Genomic DNA, 13,916 nt, shown 5'->3' on the forward strand with positions numbered 1-13,916 from the left:
TCAAAACTGTGCGTTTGTGACAATCAAAAACATCCTCTTGGGCTGGACACCTGTCTGGGAGGATGATCAGAGATCTTGCACTCAGGAAGTGAACGCATTCTTGCAATGTGGAGCTTATGCCCAGCGTGCCCTAGAAGTACAAGGTCTGAGACCAGTGTACAAAGCTAGTGATGGCTTTGGGCCCAAAGTGGGTGGATGCGAACCCAACAGCACCTTTGCTGCCTCTGCACCCTGCCCCCTGCATTGGGACCATGCAGGAATTGGCACTGCAGTGATTTATGCAAGTGCTAATCAAAAGCTTTTATTTTCTGATTATCTCTCCATTTGATGGATGTCAGATGCCAGTGCAGTCAAAATATAAACAGATTCCAGTCGGAACATTTCAAAGAAGAAACTAGCCGTTCCAGAGAGCAGAGGACAGCGCCCCTTACGCCGCCTGGCAAAGAGTTTCATTGGGGGAAATTATTTTTCATCACCTTTTTGCTTTCTATTTAAATTAAGCTTCACCAAGCAAGTTTGGCAGCAACGGAGGGCTCCTAATTTGGTCCCCCTTGACCTCCGCTGCCTTGATTGGCAGTTTGTTGCCGGGCAGGAAGTTGTGCCCGCGAGGTTGGAGCAGCAGAACAAATGCCCTAGGACAGCTCTGCGTCCCCCAAGGACCCCAGCGGAGCGGGGAGAGCACGCAATTAGAGAGGTCTTCACACAGAAAGTTAATTAGCTACTAAATAGCACTTAGCACAGTTTACGATGGGAAATGCATGTCTGAAAAGCAAATGGAGACCAGTGAATAATGGCGGTCATAAGATGGGTGGGGGGGAGGGTCCTGGCTGCTGGCACTACACCCCTCAGGCCTGACTCAACACCAGGGTCTCAGGACATGGGGCCTGCGTTCCCTCGAGGGTGGAGGGAAGGAACCCGGGATGGCCAAGTCCACGTGCCCAGGAGCTGTCCCCTCTGAGAATGAGGGCCAGGCACCCTGGGGACCAGGCAGGGCAGGATATCCCCCTAGACTCCGCCTGCCCTTGGAGTGGCTGTCCTGCCTCCAACGTGCTGTGCAGCTTCCCAGTCATAGAAATTAGTTCAATATGCCTTCAGTTCCTGGGAACCGTATGTGTGCTGGGTTGAAAGGTGTCCCCCCAAGTTCATGTCCCCCCAGAAGCTCAGAGCAGAACCGTCTTGGGAAGGATCTTTGCAGATAGAATTAAGGCAAGGATCAAAGCGAGATCATACTGGATTAGGGTGGGCCCTACATCCAGTAAGTGTCCTTATAAAAGACAGAAAAGGACACCCAGACATGGGGCGGAGCCCGTGTGACACGGAGGCAGAGATCGAAGTGATGCTGCTGCAAATCTAGGAACCAGGAGGGTTGCCAGAGCTGCCAGAATCAGGGAGAGGCAGGAAGGACTCTGTCCTGGAGCCTTCAGAGGGAGCACGGCCCTATGGACACCTTGATTTTGGACTCCTGGCCTCAGGAGTGTGAGAGAAGAGATTCTGTTGTTTTAAGGCACCCGGTTCGTGATGATTTGTTAAGGCAGCCCTGGGAAACGAATAGTGTAGGGGCCACACTAGAGCCCCACCTCGGTCCGTGGGAGGCCCGGCATGGGTGCTGGTGTCTGAAGCCAGAGATGGGTTGGTGGCCAGGAGAAAACCAGGGGCCCCAGAAGGGCGGGGGAGGTGTCAGGGCCGCCCTTGTGTTCTGTTACATCCCAGTATTGACTCTCATGTGCTCGTCTGACCTACTTCATTTATTTGCCTGCTGAAACCGTGGGTTGATTGCTTGCGGCAATCGTTTTGCTTTTTGTTTGTTTGTTTGTTTTTACCTTGGAGGTTTTTAATGATTTGGAGGGCTTTTTCTTTTTTAATTATAAAAGTAACACCTGCTTACTAAAGAAATTTTGGAAAACAGGAAAAAGATAAAACAAGGGGGTGAAATCTTACCCGCGACCAACATAGCCATTGTCAGCATTTTGGTGTATTTCCTCTGGCCTTGTGATTGTTTTTATTTTTTTGTTTCTGACGCCTAAGTTATTTTACAGAGTTGCAGACATGCTGTTTGTAAAATTTGGTTTCGTGGTTTTTAAAATAATAATTTAAAATTTTGTTATATTGAATACATGCAAAAAACATATATAACATGTAAACAATGCAGCATAAAAATAAAATGCTCCCCCATTACCTGTCGCACAGCTACATGACCGAACTGACCCAGCCACTGCAGCCGCTTCCTCTCCTGGAATCCAGACTCTAGAAGGAATCACTTTCTGGAATGCCGTGGGCATCATTTCCTCCCTCTTTTAAGGCAGGTTGTCCGCATCTGTATACTTTTCCCAACAACACATGTTTAGTTCTGTCTGATTTTGAGAATTATTAAAATGTCAGCATCCTTTGCGACCTTCTGTGACTCAGGTCTGTGTCTAAGATCTCGCTGTTCATTTCTTGTGACTCTGCCGTGAGGTACCCCAAGCTGTAACTATTCCCCAGATTGTCCATCCATGTTGCTGGCAATCGCCATTTGGTGTGTATTCGGGGCTTTTCTCTATGACAATTCTTGCGCCCATCTTTGGTGCAGGGAGAGAATCCCTCTGGGATGTGTGTGCTCAACTTCACAAGATGCACCCGTGTTTTACACCGGCAATGGGCTGGCTTACACTTGCCCCCACCAGGATTGTGTGAGTTCTGTCCTGCTATTTTCAGTTCATGTCCTATTGTAAATTCTTCCCATGTCTTCTTAATGGCCATCATTTTTAATGCCTACTTAATATCCTATTGGGTAGATATATGACATTTCACTTGACCATGCACCTTTCATGGACATTGAGTTGTTTCCAATTTTCTGCTCATCCTATGAGAAACCTGCCTGGGTTTGGTGCTGGTACACAAATAGGATTATTCCTCCAGGGGGTTCCCAGAAACAGAATCAAAGAGGGGAACATTTTCAATTCTTGAAACATGTTGCCAATTATTGCTTTAAAAGCTTGAGCCTTGGTTGTGGAGAAATTCACAGATGTGCACAAAGGTGTAAATATTTGTATACACACAGAGGTTCCACGTGTGCAAAGGTCTGATGTGTAATTTTGTGCATGCACAAAGGTTTAATGCATACACACGCACACACACTGAAGTTCAGTGTGATATTGTTTATTTTACAAAAAAATAGAAACAGGAACCATCCCCCAAGTTTTTGTCTATAGGGAATGTTTAAATAAATACACAGAACCTGAAGCAGCCCTTAAAAAGAGGTGCAGCCGATCCGACGTACTGACAGGACAGAGGCCATGAATATGGTAACTGAGAAAGAGCCAGCTGTAATACTATTGACAGCATGATCCTATTTCTGCTTTAACGCATGTGCCTGTGTGTGCACGTGTGTGTGTGCACACGTAGAACAGCCGCACTGGTACCTGGAGTTACGATGGAGGGGTGGGGTTGAGTCTGGACTGAGGCTGGTGAAGGAACAAGAGACTTTACAGTTTTGCTTTACACGCCTCCGAGTGTCTGAATTTGTAACAAGCACATTCCTTTTCCTATGAAAGAAGGACTCATGGAGAGGGTAGAGATTTGACTGTTCACCCCGCCTGGGGCAGGAGGAGGTGCCGGCTTCATGGTACACCTTCCAAAATTGGCTTCCACCCCTTTGGAAGTAAATCATTGCTGATCCAAGGGCTAAAAACCATGCTCATTTGCATTTCTTTATGACTAAGGATTTTGAATATATTTCTGTATGTTTATTCATGTTGTTTCTTCTTTTGTGAAGTATGTGTAATTGGCCCATTTATCTCCTGGGGTCTTTGATTTTATAGAAGAGTGCATCCAAGAGACAAAGCCCTCATCTGAGGGTCTCCCAAAGCCTCCCGCCAGTACCACCATTTGGGGATTATTTACGTGGAGACCAGGAGGCAGGGAGATACACCACCTCCCTCGGACCCGCCACCCATGATGTTTGGTGTCCCTTGTACCCTGTAAACCAACTCCAAGGACAGACAGTTGCTTGGCAGTCAGGGCCGACAGCCAGCCTCGGGGTCCGGCTGAGTCAGGCTGCTGGAGGATGGCTGTGCCACCCTGAGAAGCAGAGCTACCCAAGCCCATCCTCCCCAGGTTGGTGAACAGCATTTTGCTCTAAGAAGATTCTGTCAGCCAGCGTCCCAATCCTGGTTTGCCTTAAATGCCCTGAGCCAAGCAAACCATGGCTCGATGCCAAAGGATGATGTTGGTCAATGTGAAACCAGGCCCAGGGGACAAAGAAACAAGAATGGTGTGTAAGGGGCGTCATAGGGGAGGGAGGAAAAGGATCCAAAGCAAGTTCTGTTTCAACGTCACTCATGGGATGTGGTGCTCTATACAGAATTCAGGTTTGTGGGGTCAACCATGTGGATGGAATTTAAGTGAACGTAAGTGAATAGCCAGCACCCCATCCAAGAATGCAAGCGATTTTTTATTTATTGTCTTTATTATTTGCGGTTTGGGGTTAGGAGTGGTAGAGAATGGCAACCAACATCCCCTCCAGGGCCCCCCAGCACCCAGGGCCCAGTTGCTGACCCCTACCCTCAATACCAGCAGCTCCGAGTCAGCTCTGGTATGGGGTTCCCGAGTCACTCATGGCTCCCCTTCCAGCCTGCAAGGACTGAGGGCGCCGGGCCGTGCACGGGAGGGCACGGCAGGGCTGTCCCTGGGCCATCACTCTGAGTGTCCCAGATGGCATGTCGGGGAGAGCCTTTAAGGACTGGCTGTCTCTGCTACTGGGGCTCCTGAATTGTCCACGGGAACCCAGACTGGCTGAAAATGGGAAGGAGCCACAGGGAGGGTGCAAAGCCCAAAGCTCAGAATCCAGAAGGTTCTGGCTCCCAGCTCTGCCCTCCCTCCCACCAGCTGTGCTTCTCAGCTCCTCCCTCAGTGTTTCTTGTTAGGAAAATGAAACGATTGGCCTCCTGACCTTTGAGGTGCTTCTGTGACCACATGCTCTTTCTCTGGACAGACCTTGCTTACCCCGACCCATGACGCAGCACTGCAACCCCCCACTGCCCTTCCCCCAGAAGCCTCTTTCGGGAGGGACAGTCCAGCCCGACAGGTGGAGTCCACTGACTCACGGGATGGCCAAGCAGACCTTGCCGTGAAGCTGAGAGAGAAGGCGAACTTGGGCTGAAAGCCTGAAAAAGAGTTCATGAAATTTAATCAGATGCCTAAGGGGAACACCTAAATTTAGTCAACTTATTATTAGTATTCATTCCATTTTTAAATTGCCTAGGGGAACGTCACTGAAAAAGTTGGGAAACCACCAGCCTGGATGGTGATGATTCTGTTCTGCAGACCTGGGGGACCTGCCAGGGGACTGCAGGGGTCCTGACCTACTGCACAGCCACCACCCCCAGCACCCACACTGTGAGCCACTTTTCTGGGTGCAGGGGTGCATGACCCAGAGGGTCTGGGCGGAGTGGGTGCCCACAGTGGGGTCAGGCAAGCCTTCCTGTATTCGGTCATAGCAGACGCATACGGACGCACATCGACCTAGGCCTCATCAGCCCTAGGCTCTGGCCAATGGAGCCCCCCTGCCCACCCATAGCAAGGCCCCTGGTCAGCGAACCCCTAGGCCCCCAAGAGTCTGCTTCTCGTTACTGAGTCTTTGGCCTCCACCTCTGCTGGTTCTGCAGTCTAGGGCGGGCTTTTTGGAGGAGGAACATAGAGTCCCTTCCCACTCTAGGAAGGCCCGAGTGACTTGGGGCCCAATAGATGGTAGGTGACTTTTCGGGGCTGATGGCTGATTTCAGGAATTTTTGCAGAAAAATCATGCAAGATTAACGTGGTGCCTTTTTAAAATTAAAAAAAATTTTTAATTGACATATAGTTGATTTATAATATTGTGTTAGTTTCAGGTATACAGCATAGTGATTCGTGATTCAGTATTTTTGCAGATTATACTCCATTATAGGTTATTACAAGATAATGTGTATAATTCCCTGTGCTATGCAATATATCCTTGTTGCTTATCTATTTTATATATAGTAGTTTGTATATGTTAATCCCATACCCCTTTTTTGTCCCTTCCCCTTTCCCTTTCCCCTTTGGTGACCACAAGTTTGTTTTCCATATCTGTGAGTCTGTTTCTGTTTTGCATATACATTCATTTGCATTATTTTTTAGATTCCACATATAAGTGATAACATACAGTATTTGTCTTTCTCTGACTTATTTCACTAGGCATAATATTCTCTAGGTCCATCCACGTAGCTGCAAATGGCAGAATTTCATTTTTATGGCTGAGTAATATTCCACTGTATATATATACCACATCTTCTTAATCCAATCGTCTGTTGATGGGCACTTGGATTGCTTCCATGTCTTGGCTATTGTAAATAGTGCTGCTATGAACATTGGGGTGCATGTATCTTTTCAAATTATAGTTTTTTCTGGATATATGCCCAGGAGTGGGATTGCTGGATCATATGGTAATTCTATTTTTAGTTTTTTAAGGTACCTCTGTACTGTTTTCCATAGTGGCTGCACCAATTTACAAGGTGCCTTTTTTTTTTTTTGCCTTACGCGGGCCTCTTGCTGTTATGGCCTCTCCCATTGTGGAGCACAGGTTCCGAACGCGCAGGCTCAGCGGCCATGGCTCACAGGCCCAGCCGCTCCGCGGCATGTGGGATCTTCCCGGACCGGGGCACGAACCCGTGTCCCCTGCATCAGCAGACGGACTCTCAACAACTGTGCCACCAGGGAAGCCCTACAAGGTGCCTTTTTATGGCATTAAATTACCTGACCTGCGAGGTTCTTTCTACCCCCAGCCAGCACTTAGATTACAGTTGAATCTTGGTCCCACAGAAAAGACACAGGAACATTTTCACACCCGGGTGTTTGTGACAACCTGTGTTCCCTCTCCTGTCCTCCCTGCCCTCCCCCGTCTTCCTTGAATATCACCTTGTTGGTTTGGGCTGGTGTAGTAGCTTCATTTTGAAAGGGTCACGTGACTGGCCGTGGACTAGGCTGGGCTTGATGCTGGGGACACCCCCACCTGTGAGTGTGCATTATTTGCTTGTCTCTGCAGCTCAGGGCGTTGCCTGAGTGGCCCTCACGGGCCGTGCCTTGGTCAGGGTCTGACTCTTGCCAGAACTTGTGTCACTCATAGTTTTCTCGGTCTTACAAAACTTCCAAGGTACAACCATGAATGGGCTGAGCACATGCGGCTAATAAGAGCACTTTGGTTTAGAAATGTCTTATTTTCTTACCCATATTAAGTTCCTGTAAAATCTGGAGGAAATGTGTGACTCTGCTTTTCATTCTTTTTGTGTTTAGAAAGCTCTCGCTGCTGTTGTCTTCTCAGTGAAGTCTGTCTCAAGGATGGAGTCAGCCGGGAATGAAGCAGAACAATTGCTTCTCAGAAGCCTAGCTCGGAAGCAGCTAGGAGGGGTCTCTAGGCTGCTTGGGCTATTAATTATTTTGCTTTATTTATTAGATGTACCCAGCATCCCTTAGCCTCCAAGCATATTTGCAAATGCCTTAAGGGAAAAAGAAAAACAAATGATTCCTGCCATCAGAGTCTCCAGCCCATAATGAATGATACCATATAATAAAGTTAAGTGGGAAAAGACCCACACAGCATCCCATGTACATCCTGAGTCTACCTGTGTAACAATCATACATGCATATGATACATGGATGCTCAGAAACCCTCGAAAGCAGTCGGGTTGGTTAAGTGAAATTTTTCTTAATTTTACTTAGAAATCTGACAATGTCATTCTATATGACTCAGAAAAAAATTAAAATAAAAACAGCTCCCTGAGGACTAGTGCGTTTTCCCCTCCTATCTGCCAGCACCACTCCCCCCGGCTGCCAAAGGAAGAGAGGCCTGGCCTGGTTATCTTTTCCTAAATTGTGTTGGTAATAAACCTGCGTAACGTGTCTGCTCTCCTCCTCCCCGTGATTTACACCTTTCATAATTAGCCCTGTGCGGCATCAGGGACGCCCAGCAGAGTTAATCGCCAGAGCTCGGCGGCTGCCCTCCCAGCTCCCAGCAAAGCCGAGCTCTCGGCACCAAGAGCTGTGATTTAAGCCAGGCCCCGCCCGTCCATCCTGCGGCTCTCAAGTCCCTCTGGACAGGAAAGCCAAGTTGGTCTCAGGTGTGGCTGGTGACACCCTGAGCTCAGCCACGGCAGGTTCTGGGGGCTGGAATAACAAGATGCAGGGCTTCTACTCTGATAACTTCCCATTTCCACTTGTGTCAGAAATGACCCCTTGAGCCCAGTAGAACCGGGATCCCTTGGTGATCTTCAGCACCAAGGTCTCTGAAAAGCTTGGGAAGGGAAGTCGCCACAATCGCTAAGGCTTAGAGCTCTGGCCAGCTGTTCCGGAAATGACATTGATTGATTGTCTTCTGGGTGCACAGGGGGGCTGAGGTCTGCCAGCAAACCCCAGAGCAGGGCCCCACAGTCTCCGTGGTCAGCGGAAACCGGGCAGAGTCCAGCCCAGGGCGTACATTCAGCCGCCACTACGTGTGTGTGCTCGTGTGTTTGTGTGACGTGTGTGATGTTAATTATGGCAGAGGTGCCTACACTTTTGCTTGCAACAGTCAGCTTAGTATGCATTTTCCAAACTGCCAGAATTTGAGAGCCTAACACGGTCTCAGAGATCAGAATCCAGCCACTGTCACCTCCATTTTACAGATCTAAAAATTAAGATGAGGAAAGTGAAACTTCCTTTGTCATCCAACCGCCCCCTCCTCTTCCATGCCAGGCCCCTGTGGGGCAAAGGTTACAAAGACGGCTAAGACACCATCCCTGCTGGGAAGAATGACACATCAGGGGTGGCACAGAGGCCGGGGAAGGGCTCACAGCTGGGGGGATGAGGGGTCAGGGAAGGTGGGCTCCCTGTCAGTGATGGAGGGCAGCTGCCCCACACCCGCCCTTCCTGCCCCATCCTGTCCTCCTGGTTAACAGAGCCCTGGGGAGTCCCCCAGGGTCAGGTACAGGGAACACAGACGGGACAATCTCTCCCTGAAGTCCTCACTCACGGAGGGCTCGGCCACACTCCAGAGGATGAGGAGCAGAGAGGTGCAGGGGACATTAGGGGGCGGGGGAGGGGTACAAAAGCCAGGGACTCAGGTATGGGACTGGGGTTGGGAACAGCAAGCACTCTGGAGCCTGAATTTGCAAGGAGGAGATAGGGCTGACTGCGGCGTTGGAAGGCAAAGGACGTCCCACTCCGGACTGACCTCCCAACAGCCACAGACAGCTGGCAGGACGGCAGAGCTGCACCTGACAAGCAGGCAGTTAGAACAGCAGTGTCCACTCACTGTTATCTCAGTCCCTCAGCCCTGTCCCTGTGCTTCCCCCCCTCCCATCTCCCCGTTTTACGGCTGAGAAGGCCAGGGCCCAGCAGAGGTAGGTAACTGACCTAAGGCTAGATAAGGGGCCAAGGCAGGATTGGTCCCAAGTCTTCCAGGCTCCACGCTGTGCAAGGGGAGGATTTCCCATCCGGTTTGTCTTTGGCAGGAAGGATGTAGGCACACCGCAAACATGCCTGATGGCCTGACGTGGCCGTTCGTGTTTCAGTGTTTAAACACACACGTGTGTGTGTGCTGCCGTGACGTGTCCTCCAGCATCGTTTTCTCTTTAGAACTCTTCTTCCTGTATTTTTAGTTGGCTGCTTGTCAGTCAGACAACATTTGGAAGCCCTATGTGAGAAAAGCCGTAAAATTGGTACATGATAGAGGATAAAGAGATGCTTTCCCCTGCTGTACAAGAGATAATTTAGTGTAGTGGTCAGGGCACAGCGTGGCCTTGAGCAATGACTGGGCCTCTCTGGGTCTCAGTTGTCACATCTGAAAAGTGGGCGTGCTAGTAGAGATGCGGTGGGGATGCCGTATAAACCTTTAGGACTTAAACTGCTCTGTATGTGTTGGTTCTTATTTTATCCTGTCCTTTCGGCTTTGTCTGGGCAAGGTACAGTTAGTGAGGTCAAGATCACAGGTTGACCTGTGTGTAGACTAGTTAGTTTTGCAGGAACAAAACAGAACTCAGAAATGCCCAGCGTTGTGAGGCCGGCATCTTGTACTGGCCTGCATGATGTCCACGCCCTGGCTGGCCTCCTGGCCTACGAATGGGTGGAGGCTGTGGGAGTGCAGGACGTTGGCCCTCGTGACCAAGCCAGTCGCCCTCAAGGCCACTGTTGCCCTGATGCTTAGCCAGAGGCTTAGCCAGGTCTTTGCAGAGCCCCGTCCAATCCAAAGTGGCTTTGAAACAGCCCCTCCCTCTCCAGGTCCAAAGTGGCACTCAAGCTCCACGTGCATGGGCAGAGGCAGGCTTCTCCAGAAACTGCATCTGTGCTGAGGGCTTTGGGAACAGAGTTCCTGGGCCGCCAGTGGCAAGTTGGGGTGGTTGGGGGCCTGAAGCTATGAATGGTTGGTGACACGCAGACCGGGTTGGTGGCAGACTGGGGTAAAAGTGATCTTTGTCTTCCCCAGTCAGGGTGGACCTGTTGTGGCCATGGCTCTCTGAATACCCATGCCTATGTCATTGATCCCTTAAAATCAGGAGCCTGGGGCTCCCAGAACATCCTGATTGCCCAGGCTTCCTTCTTCTAAGCAATCTTTTTGTGTAACGATCAAGGAATCTTCATAAGGGCTTGTAGAGCACCTGGCTGGTTCAGGGCAGCCCTTCAAGTAGGCTCCATAGGAGGCGAGAGTTCTGAGAAAACCTCACAGCCAGCAGGGCCAAGCGTGTGACTCTGCCAGGTGGGCGTGGCAGCAATGCCAGCTGGCCGAGCGCTCCCACCGGGTGGATTACACAAGATCCAGTTGTTTGTTCTTCCTTGAACCCCTCAGGTGGATTTCTTGACATAGATTTTACCAAGCGGGAAGACAAAAAACAAAACAAAAAACTCTTCCCCGAAACCCAAAGCCCTGCTTGGGGGAGGGAATGCTGCCCAGACTAGGGGGCCTTTCTGAGTCCTTTTTTGTTTAAACCAATGTTGGTTTCTTGTTTTAATTTTTATTTATTGATTTATTAGTCTATTTATTTATTTATTTCTGGCCGCTCTGCACGGCTTGCGGGATCTCAGTTCCCTGATCAGGGATTGAACCAGGACCACGGAAGTGAAAGCCTGGAATCCTAACTACTAGGCCACCAGGGAACTCCCACTGGGTCTTTGTGGGCCTTGCTTTCTCTCAGGGTCCCCTGAGGACAGAGCACTTCACGTCGTGAAGCAGTGGAACAGCCCAGCTTCTCCCAGGGTTCACTTTTTTTAAAAAATTTGTATTGGTGTATAGCTGCTTTACAATGTTGTGTCAGTTTCTTCTGTACAGCAAAGTGAATCGGCTCTATGTATACATATATCCCCTCTTTTTTGGATTTCCTTCCCATGTAGGTCACTGCAGAGCACTGAGTAGAGTTCCCCATGCTTTACAGTAGGTTCTCATTAGTTATCTATTTTATACGTAGTATCAATAGTGTATATATGTCAATCCCCATCTCCCAGTTCATCCCACTCGCCCCTCCCAGGGGTCACTTTAACATAGAAGAAGTGGATGTGGGGCAGCCTGCCAGGTACAGTGTGGAGGTCACCACCACCAACAAGGCCAGAGATGGAGGCAGGATAGGAATTTGACAGGGAGATGCCACACACAGTCACTTTGGAAGCAAGATGGCCAGCCTTCTACCCACTCTTTCAATATTCTTGGACTTATTCCACAGACTCTTCAAAGTGCTCAAGATAACGCAGCTCCGTGACAGGGCTTCCTTCCTTCCCACCCGTTGGTCTGTGTAGCCTCCACATGGGTCAGGGGCTGGCCAGTCCTACAGCTGATCCGGCATGGGCATCCTGCCTGAGTGAGCCAGGGAGAGATAGGAAAGATGAGAAAATATATTTTGGAGTGGAGGAAACTGAGAAATTCTAAATCAGTAACCCATTGACGTTTTTTAGTATTATCATTGGGATAAAATACAGTTTACCATCTCATCCTTTTTTTTTTTTTTTTTTGTGGTACGCGGACCTCTCACCGTAGTGGCCTCTCCCGTTGTGGAGCACAGGCTCCGGACGCACAGGCTCAGCGGCCATGGCTCACGGGCCCAGCCGCTCCGCGGCATGCAGGATCCTCCCAGACCGGGACACGAACCTGCGTCCCCTGCATTGGCAGGTGGACTCTCAACCACTGCGCCACCAGGGAAGCCCCATCTCATCCATTTTTAAGTGTACAGTTTGTAATGTTAAGTACGTTCACACTGTTGTGCAACTGTCACCACCACCCATCTCTAGAACTCTTTTATCTTGTAAAACTGAAGCTCTATTCATTAAACTCTAACTCCCCATGCTCTCTCCCCCAGCATGCCGTAATCTACTGTCTGTCTCTATGAATTTCACTATTCCAGGCACCTCATATAAGTGAAATCCTACAGTATGTGTCATTTTGCGGCTGGCTTACCTCACTGAGCAGAATGTCTTCAAAGTTCATTCATATTGTAGCCTGTGTCAGGATTTCTTTCCTTTTTCAGATGGAATACTATTCCATTGTATGTATAGACCACATTTTGTTTATCCATTCATCTGTCGATGGACACTTATTTTGTTTCCATGTATTTTAGAGAAATGGCTATTGTGAATAATGCTGTTATGAACATCGGTTTACAAATATCTGTTTGAGTCCCTGCCTTCAATTCTTTGGGACAACCTGATTAAAAAATCAATACCAGGGCCCTTCTGAGAATGACTCCAGCCAGCCCTCTGGCTTCCTTATCATTCCTTCCGCACATGCCCTGCGCCTGCCCAGGCTCTTCCTTCCACCCAGAGACTCTCAGGACCAGCCCTCGTGCCACCTCCTCTGGGACGGAGCCTTTCCAGGGGCCACACCCCCTTCCCTGAGTGATGTTTTTCTCTGACACCTCCCAGCGCTTTGTGCTTCAATGACAGCAGCACCTGGTCCATGTGCTGTCATCATCCACTTACCCATGATCCTCAACTTAGCTTTCCTGTGAGATCCCCATCCTCTGGTGAGCAGGGAACCGGCTTCCTCAAGTCCTCCTTGAATGAAGTCAAGTGTTATAGAGGAGAGTGATTGATTCACTTTAATGAGTCAAACTGAATAAAAGTTTAGACTGTTCTATTTTAATTGTGCCTCAGCCATTATTCTAAAATGGTTTCTACAAGCTACCTTCAGATGCATGAACACACGAAGCAAGGCTTGGGAGAAGAATCACCAAGCTGCTGACAAGGATGGCTTCTTGGGGAGCACACTGGACAGAGTGGGGAGGTGTCAGAAGGGGCGCTTCCACTGCTGATTTTGCACACTTTAGTATATTTTGAATTTTTTAACCACAAAAATGAATTTATTTATTACTTGCAAAAGTTAAGCAATAAAAAATGCAAGGAGTATATTCCAATGTAAAATTATTTACAATATGAGATCATTTCCATTCCTTCACTAGGAGGAAAGTTAAACTCAACAATGTAAGAGCAAAATGAACTTCTGTTCCCAGGGTTGGTGCCATTTCCCCTGTAGGACACACCTAGTGATGGGTGCCTTTTGCCAGCATGTGTTGCTTATTTGACCTATTAATGCTCTCTGCGCTCTTTGCTTTACTGGCTCTTCTCCCCACCTCAGGCCTCACCCAGGCTTCCTGAGACCACCCTCAAGAGTGTCTGCTCCCAGCCCCTTGGCCTCCCACCTCTGTGCCCGTGTCCCCATGACATAGTCATTCCCTTATGTGTCTGCTCTCCGTTCTCCACCAGAATGAAAGTCCACATGTGTGGGGACGGCATCCAGCTGTCCCCAGAACATGGAGGCACTGAGAACTTTGTGTTGAATAAACAAGTATTGACTGAGGTCATGCTTTGTGCCTTTGCCAGGAGATATGCAGGCTGAATCAGACAGGGGAGTGTGGGGACACAGTGACTTCTTTTTATTGAGATATCATTCACATGACGTAAAACTC

General features: G+C 49.1%; 1 protein-coding gene across 1 annotated transcript in view; it reads left to right on the plus strand.

Annotated features, from left to right (window-relative positions):
• Positions 1–13,916, plus strand: part of TBC1D16 (TBC1 domain family member 16) — an 84,319-nt gene that overhangs the window by 40,726 nt on the left and 29,677 nt on the right. The window lies entirely within an intron of this gene.

The sequence above is a fragment of the Tursiops truncatus genome, chromosome 20, assembly GCF_011762595.2.
Source record: "Tursiops truncatus isolate mTurTru1 chromosome 20, mTurTru1.mat.Y, whole genome shotgun sequence".
Classification (NCBI taxonomy): Eukaryota; Metazoa; Chordata; class Mammalia; order Artiodactyla; family Delphinidae; genus Tursiops; species Tursiops truncatus.